Genomic DNA, 12,540 nt, shown 5'->3' with positions numbered 1-12,540 from the left:
TATATGGTCGTATGATCTTTTCACGGTTTACGGTCGCTGGATGCACATAGATTTATAGGTTTATCAATCTTGGTATTAACACTCAGGAAACGAAACATGATCAGAGGATTTCCGTCAGCATTTACCGAGTAAATACCATTTCCTATCATTTCAAAGTTAACAGAAAGGTCGTGTGTCACATGGGATCTCAATGCGCATGACTGGATGTCTTTACTATTTGAAAATTCCATTTGACAACTACAAATCTTTCGATGAGAAAAAACATCTTGCTTCAGAACGCCATTGCGCAACAATGGATCACTTATAGCTCGATTGGAATTTCTGTAAAAATTGGAAAGGAAAGAGCTGATTTCATATCTATGTTACGCTGCTGCTCATATATTACGAATTTGGTCTATTTATACATGTATATGGTGTTATTGTACCATGATTATGAGCTTACAAGCTACCTGACATGACTACTACATATCTGAAAACCAAGGTACAAGCTTATCTTTAGAATTGAAGTCCCACTGACACGACTCTTTGCATTCCGTTGAGTACCGTGGTGTCGTTACAAGGGGAATGTTGTGTATAGATTTTGTAACAATGCATGATTGAGTTCGTCTGATACATCACTCTTGTTCAGACAGAGAACTTGTGATCAATTTACAATATATTTGTACCAAGCGATGGAAGTTGTTCCACTGCATTTCTCTGAATTCTAAAACTCAAACTCGCCAATGTTTTGAAATATTTTCTAGCAAATGTTAGCTTATGTATGAATAATTTATAATTCAGTGTAATTATTAACCATCTCGGAATGAAAATATGAGAAATATTATTGTTTAGGTTGCCTTGGTAATCTGTGAGTAAAACCCACTTAATTTATTTCCCATTTTATCTGAAATGCTAGGGAAGTTTAGACGAAACCCCTTTAAAATAAATAAATATTTTGATATCTATCAAACATTTTCCCATCTAGATACACAATGGGCATAGGTTTGTTGAACTTTGACCCTACCGTAATTGTGCACTTCACCCAGTCACAAACAGAATGTGTTGCTTGGTTTTGAAGAGCGATACTGCACTAAACGGAAATTCCGCCGTTTGGTTTTTCGTTCACAGAAAAATAACATTACTAATTTGCTTGTGTTCGGAAAAAAAACCAAAACAAAACAAAACAGAGCATGCGCGGAGTATAAAATGTAGTATTGGCAACACTCGAACAGAAAATGACAGTTTCTCTCCGTTTTCCATCGAAAATATTGATTTCAACTGAAGTCCTTAATATTGGACACTGATGATAACAGTATATGTTATACACAATGTTTCACTGCAAACAGGAAGTATTCGAAGTTCCTGGGAGACAGGAAACGAAACTACCCGACGAAACTGACACTTAAAAGTCAGTCAAGTTTTTCGTAGGAATAGCTGTCTAACATTTTGACCATTTGTGTTACAGTTATATACGGCATTGGCTTCACGCCAAGCATACTTAACAAAATCATTCCACAAGGGGCGGTGTCAAGCTGAAAAAAAGGACGCTGTTTTCAAAGATGTTGACAGCAGATAAAGCGGCACTACTTGTTCAATCGTATGAAGACTGCAAAGTATTGTAGATTACGCAAATGGTAAACTTGATACGGTTATACATTTTAGTTGTTGACGTGCTAATCGTTGTACCCGAGAAAGGCTTGACAATAGCCTCGTGCGCATTTCACGTCAATAAAAGCATTCACAACGGAAAACCTAGAACGAGGTCACATGTACATGGTACGTCACACACACACTATTTAATTCTTTATCTTTTGACAAATTTTAGGATTACGCATAAACAGAGACATCAGGTATGTGTTAAGAATGTGTCAACTCTGACGTTTGACTCCAAAACCCCGGCCAATGACATCTTAAGGTTTAATCTTTATCTCTGTACACTTTATTGTGGTACTGACAGTTTTGTCTGATCTGTCAACAGGTCGCTCAAATTTGTTCTCAAGTTTATTAACTGTTGTATTATCTTTAATTAATATTTGAACTAATTAGCCATCTCACTCAGCTGGACGATCATTGATATTGTGTTGTGCATGGATTAATAAAGGAAAATTCTCTTGATGTCACCATGTCTTCCCTTTGTATGTGCATCCTCTAAACACCAGATACTACGTCACAACACTTGGCTGATTCTCACGCATGCGCTATAACTTGATTACGATAGCTAGCTGAGGTCCATCACATCGAGTCAGATAGATGAGAGAGATAAACTGAAATAAATATTATAAATAAATATATACCAATTCTGGTAAGTACTTCAAGTATATCCTTACAATCCAACGACATGGCTGATATGATCTTCTGTCACAGAGGCTTGTTTACATGGCTGAAATATCTGATCAGACGAGGGTTTTGTTCCACATCACCACCTCTGCGCTTTCTGTCACAACTTGTTAAAATTTCTCAAAACAGTGGCATTCCTATCATCATTTTCTTGTATGCCTACACATAATTTACTCATACTGATATATGGGCAATATTTTCTTTAATTTAGGGGTGACTACACCAATTTTAAGTGGGCTGACCGTATGGATGGCTTATAAGAAACTTCAAAACTTCCTTTCAGAACGCCACATCCAATGCATTGGAAGATAATCACGCGTCTTCAATGAGCATGCGTACTATTTGTTGCCACATAACATCATGATGTGTAGGGGGCAACGAAGTCCTGCGTATGGACGTTCTGTGCTTTCAATACAGGCACTTTCCAAGTATACACGTCATATCCAAACCGCTCTGTTTGCAAGATAGTGTATCATGGCTGCGATCATAAGAGTTATGAGCGATGACAAGACATTTTTATTCAAAAATTGCATCAACCTACGGACATGGTCTAAAATATTGATTAATATATAAACGGTCTCCTCCGCCTAAGTGATCTAATAAAATTGTTAATACATCGTAAACATCTTTAACTTACCAGATGCTCCTTGAAATATTCAGTATCGTAACAGTTATTACATTGCTGGAATCAATAAAAGTATACCAACATGAGCATCAGATGGAGGCTATTGCAATTAAAAAGTCACAAAAGCCCAATATTTCACTGTTGTATGTAAAATTCAAGAATCATTCCACTCGACTAGCCTTTTGCTTGCTTGCTTGCTTGCTTTCCTTTCGATTGATGGCAGTGTTTTACAACAACAAACCAACAAACTTACTACTATAGAGTCACACATTGCCAAACGCCACGAAAGGTCAACAGAACCTAAAGACGCAATAAAATGATTAGATTCCAAGTTTTCATTCATCGCTGTCATTATAGACGTAACCTAAGCGTCGGTAGCTTTACGCAGTTTACACGTCTGGTACTTTTTTCTTGATTAAGTTAGCATGGTTAGTAGCGATGGCAAGATTCATCTTATATGCCCGCTCCTTCAAGTGAGTTTCAATAAAACTGAGTCGTGTGTAACGTGTAGTCGAGCCGAGATGACACGTCACATTTGCTAGAATCAGACGACACAGAATAGCGCACAGTCTGCACAGCATCGTCCTTAGACTATTTGCGTGGTCAACTCTCTGTAAACCTCAACATCGCTTGTATAGAAGGAAGAGGTTGAGCGTTGTTTAAGGTAATGATACAAATTTCTAGTAATGTAAGTGTAATCCTGTGAATATCACACGAACTTGACCAGTTTCTTTGTTTTCGTTTAACATCCCCTATAGCATGTGCAGAGGGTAATCTGGTTTTAAGCCATGCCGATAATTACGTCATATTGTAGTGCCTACACGGCTTTACCTCACGATGTTTAATATATGATAAATTGTGGGCGAAGTAGTTTTGCATGTGCTAAGATGATGTGCATGGTAGCGATACGGTCTTGGAGTAAATGGATTTAGAGAGTGTTGGACTAAAATCAGCGAGAACCAAGAACTCAGTAATGATATTTCCTTCGATAATGTATCAAAAGTCGGCAATGAAAAGAGATAAGAGAACGCTGTGGCAGTCCTTTTTCAATATCGAAGGCACTTCGGTGAATTCCTTTCCGATAACATAAAAGCTAGCACCTATAAGCTTATGTGATTGTGCGATATGCCTCGGTATTCACGTTTCACTGAACGCTTTGTATGGCACTGCCTCTACACAAAATATCCACAGAGGAGCAAGTGATAAACAATGAAGCTGTAATTCCTCCCTTTCATTAAAATATAACAGTAAACTCTTATGTGGACTTAATTCTGCATCCTTTGTATCAAGAGCAATGCCGATGAAAATTCTTTTTAGCCCTCAAATCATTATTAGCGTTGCAAGGTGAGGAGATACGCTGTAAGACAATTGTTTTCACGACTCTACAGTTAGAAAACAGGAAATTGTATTTTCCGTCGATGTCTCATTCAGTAAAGGTTTCGGCAATTTTATGATAGTTATTGCCGCTACAACACACGTATTCCGCCTATGTCATATATGGCATTTGACGAAGAAGAAAGGAAAACCAAAGAAGATTAAATGCTCTATGGTTAAAATTAATTTGTCATGTGTATCATTTGTATCGAAGCGGAAAGACACCCTATGGTGTCGACGACCTCTAATGACCGAAACATCACCGGAAGACACACGGAAATACTCTCTACGCACGATATAAGTATCATGAGTATAGTAACTGTTGTACGAGACATTTTCTGATGTTTGACTCGTATCCGCATGTTCGCCATAGGTGATGGCAGGAGGTCAGATTAAGAGACATCGTTATCCGAGAGATGAGAACAAACACATTCTGCCTTTGTCCGCGTTTTTTTTTCGGCTTCAAGGACTCTACGGCGTTACTGTAAAGGAGAGCTTCATGTTATCAGTTGTGCTAAATTGTCGACGCGTCTATTCTCACTTTCAAGCGATGCACACAAGTGAGATCACACGCTTGATGACGCGGTACTCGTTGCCCCTAGAGACGTGGCAGCCTTTGCTCCTATGGTCACACACGAATAAAGCCAAAGCGAAGGCTTGACGCGGTGATATTATCGTCATCAAAAGCTCTATTTATGCGGAAAAGCGACGGTCGTGCTCCGGTCTCTGATTTTCAAGAAGCAACCCCAAAACACAGATGACATAAAAGTCGAGCTTTCATTGAAATGCGATATTTTATCTATTCTTTGAGGAGGGTACGCAAATGATGTGTTACTGACGTTAACCTCACTTAATTGAGGCAATTATTACAAGCCGAGATTTCAATCTTGTGCCGTCATCCTTGGTATCAGATGAAGCGATATCGACACGATATAGTCTGAATCCCATGGCACTTCTAACAAATGACGCTGAACCATCATTGACTAAACCCTTCTCATTAATCAAGTGTTTCCATCAATCTAGTCAAACCGACACCAGACATAAATCCGCTGACGTCATTGCAGGAAAACTTTCCTCGGCCTTAATTTATCTCTTCTCGCGCGATCGCAACTTGTAAACATACATTAAAGTTCCATCCCTTCTGTGCCAGTAAAAACATCACAAAAACCAAATGTAGGGACAAGAGCTGCACCTTTCCATATTATAATCACTATTTTTGTAGGAACGAAAATTGTAATACTACCCCGGCAAGAACATTTAGAAAATATATCATTAATTAAAAGCCAATAGAGCTTTGAATGGCTGGACGGGATATTTAAACCACTGTGACAGTAGAATTCTGTACACAGCAGATATTTGGATTCCGTACGATAGGATATTCAACACATCCTGGAATGGTTAGATTTATGTAAATTTTGAATTCAGTAATTTTGAAATGCCTAACTCCCTTTAAGTTTTGACAAGAAGGACTGAATGACTGAATCATTACTTCGACTATGTTGTCACGTGTTCAAATCAAATAGTTTGATAGATGCAATGCATATAAAACTTTAAACAAACATGATTCACGCTCAGATCTATACCTTACAGGTGCGTCGCAAAGTACCTAACAAGTTATATGTGAATGCAAGCTGCTCTAACTGAAGTAGATTGAACTGCTACATTCAATATAATGTAGTCTCTGTCACTCATTTCTGCAAATAATGACCTGCCTATACAGACCAACGCAAAACATTCATGTTTTGCGTTGATCCCAGCCCATCATATAGGAAAGCTAAAAGCTATAGTATTTCTCCCAGACTCTTGCTTGAACATTCAAAAATATGCAAACTCAATTATTAAGTGAACTGTGTTTCATATATGTCATGCTGTCTTTGTCTGTGGGTGTGAAGTTTGATATTTAGCAGGGTTCATTGCATTCAGACAGTTCTGGATAACACCTACACATCATATCCGAGAAGTAATAGCCCATAGTTCCTTTCTTGTCCGTATCACGTGACTGTTTAACAGGAATTGCACAGACTGTTGTGTATCATTTATGGTACTTGGTGTTTTCATGACTTTGATTCCTAAGGTCAAATTCAGATGATCAGTGGTTTGCTCAGCTGATGTCTCTAAATTTACGCCAACACATACATACAGTAAAGTCAAAACACGTTGTAAGTCCGTTGAGTATAGAATGCTTTCTGATTCCATATTTCTCTTTTTTTTAGTAGACTATTTAACGTAAACAGTTTAAAAAACATATTTTTGAATTAGTTTTTTTCTTTCAATGCTGATCATTATTGTCTGCATTTTCTGTAGTAAAAACCATTTTTTTAAAAAAGCGAATCTTTAATATTAATGTAATTTAATTGAACTTTTGGCATGTCTCTATAGAGCATCTCTGATAATATTGTACATGGCTTTAACGTTCTATGAATGGATTACAATTGTTTCATCATCGCTGACAAAATCAAAAACTGATCAGAGTTATTGCGCCGTACTTACTTTCCCTAAAAATGCCGAGAATAAATTGACATTATCTTTGAAACAGAGGATGTACATTTGTATCCTAAGTTTCAAAACCATATTCGATCTCTCCAAACCTTTAATTTCGGATTTCTTTCTTGAACACACATGTAAATTCCTGGTCCATGATACTACTGAACAATCAAAGCAAGGAGAAAGTTAAAGTTATATATCTTCATAAAAAATGCACAGATTAATATACTGATATTACAGACCAAATTCGCCAATGTTAAATTGGTGAGATGAGGTTGTGTTCTTTATGTCATGTCAACGCTGATACTGGTGACACTTCTGTGGCAATGTGAAGTTTTATGGTTGCCACATATTATTTCATTTTTCTACAATTCAATGTAAAAGTTGCTCGACGTTAAAAGTTTTTTTTTTCTGCAGTCGCTGAAAAAATAAAAGATGAAGTCAGCAAGTAAAAGTATTTCAATTGGTGAAATTGGTTTAAAGCAGAATTTTAAACACTTTTTACTTGTAAAACGCTATATTACATTGAATGTCTTCAAAGAAGGCGTAAAATTTTCAGTTGCCGAACTTGGTAACAAGAAGACGTAATCTGACGGCGAATAGAGTACTGATCAATGAATCTAAGCAGGTACTTCATTTCCGTTGACAACATCGGTTGAAGAACCCAGCAAAACGCCAAACCACGACACAACCAAGCAAAAACCGAAAAAATCAAGCAAAATTAAAGTGACACTTCATCGACTTAACAGGTTTTATATCTTAATCAACATTCCCTGTCATATTAAGAGAACTGTTTTGTACATGTAGAGACGGTAACAGAATTTTGGTGGTCAGGGAGCAAAGTTACGAAGTTAATAGTGAAGTAAAGTCTAGTTTCAACCACGGGAACAAGTTCTACTTCCTTGTAGGCATGTTACCCTAACAAGACGAAGAAAACATTGATTCGACATTATTAATCAGGTAACCGTAATGACATTTTATTGGGAGAGTGATCATGCAAATTTTAATCAAGGTGTTTAAAACCGCAGTTTGATTGTCTGAAAGGCAGTAAAGTTCATCGTTGCCGTCTGCTTACTTTGTTACGTCGTCACGTGGTCGTCTTCAAAACTTTCATTATTGAAATATTTATATTTTAAAATGTATTGATCATAAGGGACTACAAGAAGTTTCCAAATTTTCGGTCATTTGACTATACACCGTTTACTGTAATAATGTTTTACTTGCTGATCCTATAGTTTACCAATTGAAAAACTTGTCTGCAGTGTTGACTCTTTGGACGTTCCCATACACACCAATCTCCTGTGTTTGACGGTCTATTCCGCTGATCGACCATGTACGCTGTCCTCAGCAGACAGAACATTGTCAGAACCAACGTAAAAAGTACCGTCATTGCCTTACCAGTCAGCTGTCAGTGAGTTACTCGCGTTCATAACCGAATGTGAAAACATTTGATCCTTTAGAGATGCAAATTTGCAAATATCCCGATGCGCTTGGACTATATGACCCAGCTATTTCCCAGGACAAAGCTTAAACAAGTGTTTTGGCTGAAATGGCCCGGACCTGTTATCGTTCTTGCATACTGTTTTAAAAATTGACCTTTTAAGCTAACAATTCTCTAGTGGTTAATAAGCTCAAAACAATCGTAATTTATATATTTTCGGAAAGCCTAGATATAGGGGAACACAAAAAGGTGTCTCAGAATTTTTTAAACCTTCTTAAACAATTTTTATGCCAGATAAACTTCCAGAGCGGTGAATTTAACCCTTGTTGATTTCTTTAAAATTGTGCTCCAAAAAACTAAGCAAGATATAAAAAATCTGAGACACACTTTGGAAGAGCGTTGTGACAGCTTGCATTCCAGCAATTTGAGTCAGATATTTTGAAGAACTGAGACAAAACATAGGGAAAACCGATTTTTGAAATGTTATGCAAATTACCTGTCACGTAATAATTATGCAAACAATGGTCACACTATGATAACCAAAATGTTCCCCTATATCTAGGCTTTCAGAAAATGTGTAATTTACGGGGGTTCTGAGCTTATTAACCACCAGAGAATTGTTAGATTAAAAAGGTCAATTTCTTGTCTTGGAACCTTAAGAAACAAACAGACAAAACAATCTAGTTAAAACAAGACAAAAAACGGTTGGCGGAATTTTTGCTTTCCTTGAAGCGAAGTGTTTTAATTGGTGGGAAATTTCATTTACGTGTTATACGGGGGGGGGGGGGTTTATATTGTTTAAAGAGTCTCTACGATCATAATTATTAGTAGATGTATTCTGTCAATAACACATTATGAATGTCGTTAGACCGATCCATCACAATTTCTAAACATTCTTCCCTTTGGTAGTGTTGACCTTACAGTTTTTGACGAAACACAACACCTTGAAATGTCTCTTAAATATGACTTTATTGTCTTAGGTCACATGATACAAGGATGTTGGAGGCGATTGCACCGAAAAAAGGGGGAAATCGGATAATAGTGGTTTCCCTGGTTGGTTAAACATTTACTGAGCGGTAGCCAACGACCACATCAAGCTGTAGAAGATATGTCCATAGTCTATTATCGTTCCATCTTGTCGATCTTCTTTGTTGCCCAGACAACTGATAGGAAATTCTGCGTACTGAGTGTTACAAGGGGTTACACTCATAACGTCGTCTCACGCTGCCACCCGCAAGTTGCCGAATGTGACCCCATTCGTTTTATTATGGGTCATTTATGGTAACGATAAATGGTTCATTGCGTCTTACACTTTTATTTAGCCAAACGTGTCCCTATATGGTCTTGTATTTATTTTTCCAAAAGCATGAAGGTGACCCAAATATTCCTCAGAATGCCAAAATTTCAACATATCACTTTCTTTTTCCAGGGCATTTTGATAATTTTTTAATCATCTCTAGCTTTACAGTGCGATAAACGCCGCATAAAGTCACTATAAAACAATTTTATATGGCACGATTCCACTGGGACAGATCCTTCTGACACAGATAGTAATCTTGAACGGTATTAACTGGGCGCTATTTACGACGCTATTTAAAGTTGATCACACTCACCTGAAATGATCATTACTAGAGCTGACACAGAATATCAAAATTTTTCTCTCCTAGTGAAAATTCCGATCGCAGTATTAAAATTCCTGAAGGCATATTGAAACGACACATTTAAATGATGAAACGCTGTTTGAAATGTCAACGTGTACAACTATATCAACTATACACACTGATACATTTTACAAATGCAACTTTGTTTATCGTATTATATTACACATGTACCTTTAAAGCAATGATCTCGCTATTAAATGCGCACGGAACTTCGATGAATCGTGTTCAATGTTTGTGTTTCCGACTCTGAAGACCGGTTAAATTGAAATTCATTGCCCATGAAAGCATAAGGCCCTTAATGGAAGCAAAATGTACTTCTAAAACGTAGTTGAAATACGTTTTGACCACAAAGATTTCACAGTGCACTGTGTAGTAACTCTCGCCGTAGACTGAACCTGGGCAATGGTGTCACTTGTATATTTTGGCATAGATTGTGAAACTATATAAGGGTTTCAAGAGGGTTGTTCACATAAGCAGATTACAATGTGTAAAATATGATTTTATTAATCATAATCGTAATTTATTAATAATCATAATCATCACAACAATGGGGTTTCCAGACGGTATTTACACAAAGTAGACGACATTGTTTGTAAAAAAAGTTTTAATATTCTATAACATTCATATTAATAATTTATTAATATTCATAATCATTGTTTTATGATAATAATAGGAAAAATCATCACAAATAATGCCTAATCGACCTGTGTGATCAATTGCTGTAAAAAACATTTAACGTTTCAGTATTATAGTAATAGTCAGTCTTGGTGTTAGATGCGTCATCGTCCAGGGCATATCATACTCAATCGATATGATGCAAACGTTATTTTGTTCACAGGACTGTACTAAGCATGGGAAAATTATCAACTCCGTCTGAATTTCCAATGTATGGACAACGTAAATACTGTGAAACAAAAGACTCAGCGTGCGCAGTACCAACTGAAATGATGTCAGACGATATCCGTCTGAAGGGTCATATCTGTGAACCGTAACACTTGAAATGCGTGGGTACGTACATCGGTCCATGTTTTGTATTGACGGGGAACATTTCCGACTAAGGTCGATTCCTCGCTGCGATAAATCAGAGAAAACAAATTCTGGGAAGAATTAGCGACGTTATTTCATTTTGATCACATCCTTTTATGTTCACTTTCAAATATACTTGGCACAAAATACTGAACAAGTACTATCATAAGCTTACAGTGCATGTCCATATTATTTCCAGAGTCTCTATTTTAAATGCAAGATTACCTGCACAAATTAATCACCATAAACTCTCTTACAAATATCAAGAAACAATCAGAATACGATCAGAAATCAGAAAACAATCAGAACTTGGAACATGGGAGGGAGGCGGGGTGGCATGACGAATGCTATTAATTCTGGGCGTGATCGCACCACTTATAGCCTACACCGGATTAAAACGCAATGGTCATGACAAACTATAAGCTCGAAAGGCGCGCATATCCAAGCTTAACCAGCGCACTTTTCAAACTTTGATCAGAGGAGACGCATGATAGAAGTGCAATAAATGAGCCCTCTAAAGTCAAACATAATGTCTTGTCTTGTCCACGTTATATCATTTTACGAACAATCTATACTGAGATCCCAGATCGGGAACATTCCAGGGCCACACAGATCAGTTCGGATGGACCCCACCCATGGCAGATAACAGGCGAACGGGTTGCATCACCAATGTCCGGCAGCCTGGTCTGCAGTTCATGCCGATATACATACGCCCACATCGAAAACTGAGGTGAAACCAGACAGCCTTGTTCAGCTGTTTCTGTGAACTTTGTTTCGTATGGTGTGTGTCAGCGGTTTCAAAACGTGCACTCATATAGTAGTTTCGTGTCTGATCCACAGTACCTCCATAGACTGACTCGTTATCTCCGTGTGAAATGTAAGTTTGGAGATTTAGGCTAGAGCGTTAGCTGGAAACTATGAAAAGTTTTAAAAGGTTTTAAAAAACTTATGTAGGTATACAATCTGCTACATAGCACCCGTTGTATCTTACAGTAAGTTTAAATCATACACTAATATTAAGCAAAATCTTTTTCCAAGGAAACAAACGCCTCGGAAATTCCTTGACCAGATCCCAGTATTTAGACAAAGAGTATTCCAGCATCTTCGTCATCAGAGACGTCTGGGCAGTACACGTTTCCACGATATATTCATTTTACGCGATAATTTCCGAGGATTTACAAAAGTTATTGTCAATCTTCCACATTTGGTTAACTAAAAGTCGAAAGATTCGTGGGATTTGGCGCTATTTTGAACGTTGTGATGTAACAGGTGAGTAATAAACAAGAGAAGTTTACGTCAAGTTTGTCCCTGTTACCATATATGGTCACACGACCCGGAACAACCCTTATATCAGTGATAAGTACATCGGGTTGGCCGTCCGTACGTTGACACTGCACGGAGGCTCGGCTATACAAATCACTAAGCTTGCGCATTGTGTTTACTTGAATTGTGACGCACGACGTGTGACCCGGAGACAGCTTCTAAACAAAAGGCGTTCACATTGATCTACCTCACCGTAAAACCATCCCATAAACAGTCCTGGTCAAATCTTCCTCACAAGGAAGTCGACGTTACCTATTGTTCTAATGTTTACATACGACATACGTAAATTT

At 37.6% G+C, this 12,540-nt stretch overlaps 1 long non-coding RNA gene across 2 annotated transcripts in view; it reads right to left on the bottom strand.

The window, feature by feature from the left end:
• LOC139134571 (uncharacterized) overlaps positions 1 to 12,540 on the bottom strand; it is a 60,912-nt gene that overhangs the window by 15,818 nt on the left and 32,554 nt on the right. The window lies entirely within an intron of this gene.

Source organism: Ptychodera flava, chromosome 6, assembly GCF_041260155.1.
Source record: "Ptychodera flava strain L36383 chromosome 6, AS_Pfla_20210202, whole genome shotgun sequence".
Taxonomy (NCBI): domain Eukaryota; kingdom Metazoa; phylum Hemichordata; class Enteropneusta; family Ptychoderidae; genus Ptychodera; species Ptychodera flava.
This window is presented reverse-complemented; position numbering and strand designations above follow the sequence as displayed.